This window comes from Callospermophilus lateralis, chromosome 6 (genome assembly GCF_048772815.1).
Source record: "Callospermophilus lateralis isolate mCalLat2 chromosome 6, mCalLat2.hap1, whole genome shotgun sequence".
NCBI lineage: Eukaryota > Metazoa > Chordata > Mammalia > Rodentia > Sciuridae > Callospermophilus > Callospermophilus lateralis.
The window spans coordinates 21,639,785-21,644,018 of record NC_135310.1 but is presented as its reverse complement, the minus strand read 5'-3'; the positions used below and the strand labels follow the sequence as shown (position 1 = coordinate 21,644,018).

Here is a 4,234-nt window from a genome sequence, read left to right as displayed (position 1 = left end):
ATTGCATGCAACTTAAAAAAAATTGATTGTATCCTTTATTTGATATAATCTTTATAATTACCAATGTAAGTTGATCATAATGAAAAGCTCATTCATTTTTTAAAATTTAACCTGTGCCTATTATGTGCAAAACACTCTGTTGAACACTGAAATTGTTTTGCATTGTTCATTAGCATGTTTCTGGAAGGAGCAAATATACTAATGTTGAGTTTTCAAAAAGGTTTGGTCAAAACAAAAAATGTTAAGAATCATCACTTGAGAGTGATGCTGGAGGCATCACAATACCTGATATTGAATTATACTATAGAGCTATAGTAACAAAAACAGCTTAATATTGGCATAAAAATAGACATGAATACCAATGCAATAGAATAGAAGATTCATGGATATAATCCACGTAGATAACAGTTTAGATAACCTTGACAAAGGTGCCAAAAATATACATTAGAGAAAAAAAATCCTCTTTAAAAGAGGTGCTGTGGAGACTGGATAGCCATGTGTAGAAGAATGAAACTAGATTCCTATCTCTCATCCCACATAAAGATCAATTCAAAGTTGATCAAAGACTAGAATTAGACCAGAAACACTGCAACTGCTAGAAGAAGACCCAGGGTCAATATTCTAACACATTGGCACAGACACCAACATCCTTAGACTCGGAAATAAAAGCAAGAATTAATAAGCGGGATAACTCAAACTTAAAACCTTATGCACAACAAATGAAACAAGAACATGAAGACAGAACTTGAAGGGAGAAAATTTTTGCCAGGCAATCTTCAAACAAGTGTAAAGAACTCAAAAAATTTCACACCTAAAAAAATAAACCAATCAAAAATGGGCAAGTGAAATAAAGAGACAATTCTCATTATAAAAATACAATGGCCAATAAACATAAGAATACATTTTCAACATCCTTAGCAGTAAGGGAAATGACAAATCAAAACTACACTGAGATTTCTTCTCACTCCAGTTAGAATGGTAGTCATCATGAACGCAGGTAACAATAAATGGTGCCAAGGATGGGGGAAAAAGGTATACCCACACATTTTTTGTGGGATTGCAAATTAGTACAACCACTTTGGAAAACAGTATGGAGCTTCCTCAAAAGATTAGACATAGGGGCTGGGGTTGTGGCTTTGCGGTAGAGTGCTAGCCTAGCACATGGGAGGCCCTGGGTTCGATTTGTGTACACTGTGTCAAAATGCATTCTACTGTTATGTATAATTAGAACAAGTTAAAAAATGAAAAGAAAAAAGAAACCCTATCGAAAACTCTAGAAAATGTAAAATAAATAATTAACTTGATGGCAAGGATTTTCTCACATAAAAATAATACAAGACTAAATTGTAAAATAATCATAGGCTGCATGAATATATAAAAACTCTGGTGCTTATAATACAAATAGATTGCTTTAGAAATAAATATTGTTGGAAAGGAGCATTATGTGTGATTTCCCCCATAGTTCTGTTTACTGTGGGGCCTGTGAGCCCTGGTATCACAAAAGCAATGAGGGCAACCAGCACCCACATCTGCTTCCTAAATATTGGTCTCCACCAGAAGAGACCAGGACTCTGGAGTAATGATTGACTCTAGGGTTGGGATGAGAAAGTACCAGAAGGACCTAGATCATCTTTTTTTTTTTTTTTTTTTTTTTGAAGTAGTCACAAGCTTTATTTAAGAAGCGAAAAGCCTGTAACAAGCTAAAAGGCCCCAATATGAGATAAAATTGTAACACATCCACACACACAGAATAGATGAATTTATAATGACCAGAAATACAAAACTCTGGGTAAAAAGAAAAACAGTAAAGTTGTAAAACATTACGTACAGAAAGGGTAACTTTAAGAAAAATGGTATCTATGCATAGGAAAAAAGCCACTGTTCTGAAAGGGGTATAGGAGAGTCTTGTATTTTCTTTTTCTAATTCCTATCTTTCCACAAGTCACCAAAGGAAGCTGAAATGCTCTTAGAAAACACAGGAATAAAGCAAGGTAAGAACATTCCCCAAGAGGTTGACATTGTAAATAAAAGCTTTATTTTAAATTTAAGGAAATATTTAAAACAAGCAATATTTTTACAAATTATCATCAAGGACTTAAGACATAATTTAGGAATGAATTCTTAATTAGAAATGATGATATCCGTAGAATACTCTGGTGTTGGCCAATATGAAGTTTACTTCAAACTAGTTTTTTACATTTGTTTAACATTAATCATCCTAATGTTCAGTGATTACAATGATTCAATGTTATAAAGTCAAGCAAGTCTTTTGTGTAATATCTCAGATAACTTTTTTCAAATCCAAAACGTTTATGCCAGGCAAGGAAATTATAAAACATATATAAATTATACTGAAGGACTTGATTTGAAGGCTGTCTCTATGCAGATAGATGCAACTCACCTTAGAAAGCACATATGCCTCAGAACACTAAACCACATGCAGATGCCATTCATTCTCTTAGTTGTGCCACAGAGCCACCTGCAGGTTCATAAATGTCACTCTACTAAGTATCAACTGAAAAAAATATATGTCCCTAAACAGTCTCTGAAGGCAGTGGGAGTGGAATGTGCTGGCATTCAGAGCCGGGCTGCCTCAGGACCCCCATCTCCAGCCAGCCCCCAGGAGCCACTAAACAGGTCCCACCCTCAGAAAGACAGGATGGTCTTGTTAATGATCTCCACCGCCTCCTGGATCTCGTCCTCCTTGATCACCAGCGGAGGAACAGGCCTGATGATGTCGCCATGGGTGGGCTTAGCCAGAAGCCCATTATCTCCAAGCCGCAGACACACCTTCCAAGCATCATAATCTTTGGTTTCTCTAATAACGATTGCATTTAACAGCCCTTTCCCTCTCACAGCAGTCACAATATCAGAGGGCAGCTTCATGAGTTCATTTCTCAAGACAATACCCATCTTCTCCGCATTTGCAGCAAGGTTTTCTTCTTCCAAAACCTTAAGGGCTGCAATGGCCATGCGGCAGCCCAGTGGATTGCCACCGTATGTAGAGCCATGCTCCCCTGGTTTAATGGTCAGCATGATTTCATCGTCACACAACACCGCGGACACAGGGTATAAGCCTCCAGAAAGGGCCTTTCCAAGAAGAACCAGGTCAGGCCTGACATTTTCATGATCGACAGCCAGCCATCTGCCAGTCCTGGCCAACCCTGTCTGAATCTCATCAGCAATAAACAGGACCTGGTGCCTGGTGCAGAGTTCTCTCACTCCCACTAGGTAGCCTGGACCAGAACAACAACGCCGGCTTCACCCTGAATTGGTGCTACCATGAAGGCGGCAACATCGGGATCCTGAAGAGCAGGCTCAAGTGCAGGAAGACCATTATATGGGATAATTTCAAAACCCGGCATAAAGGGTCCAAAGCCATCATAACTGGTTGGGTCTGTGGAATGGAGATAGCAGTAATGTTCTACCCCAAAAGTTTCCAGCTGCGAACACAATCTTGGCCTTGTATTTCTGAAAGCCCTTCACAGAGTGGCCCCACCGGTGTGCGAGTTTGCAGGCAGTCTCCCCGGCCTCCACTCCTGTATTCATGGGAAGAACTTTGTGGTAATTGACCAGTTTGGTAACATACTCCTCATATTCACCAAGTACGTTATTGTAGAAAGCCCGCGATGTTAAGGTCAGCTTGTCCGCCTGACTCTTCAGAGCATTCATGATCTTGGGTGACAGTGCCCTTGGTTGACAGCGCTGTAAGCACTCAGGAAGTCAAAATATTTTTTTCCTTCTACATCCCACACATAAATACCTCTCCCTTTCTCCAGGGTGACAGGTAAAAGGTGGTAATTGTGTGCACCATATTTAGATTCCCGTTCAAAAATATAATCCGAGGATGGAGCTCCTTGGACTGTCTTTTTAGTTGCAACAGATGTGGCAGAAGCCACTGAAGAATGAACTCCAAGGCGAAGCACGGGAACCCAAGGCAACAGCCTACAGATGCGCTACCTTGGAAAACATTATGTCCTCCAAGTAGGAAAACCACAGACCAACGATTCTTATTTCTCACGGTTCAGACTAGAATACAGATTTTCCACCTGAGATCCAAGGATGGCTTTCAGAAGGTCCAATAATTCCTGACGGTGCCTGGGAGGCCAGAGCCAGACACGCGGCAGCCGAGCAGGTCTAGCACAGGGCCTAGAACATCTTTTGGGGCCAGATAGTGAAAAAATACTTAAAGAATTTTGGGGATAAGTCAAAAATCACAGAAACTCCCATAGTC

The 4,234-nt window shown here is 39.9% G+C and overlaps 1 pseudogene; it reads right to left on the bottom strand.

The window, feature by feature from the left end:
• Positions 1–2,591: 2,591 nt before the first annotated feature.
• LOC143387758 (ornithine aminotransferase, mitochondrial pseudogene) lies at positions 2,592–3,972 on the bottom strand (annotated as a pseudogene).
• Positions 3,973–4,234: the final 262 nt, after the last annotated feature.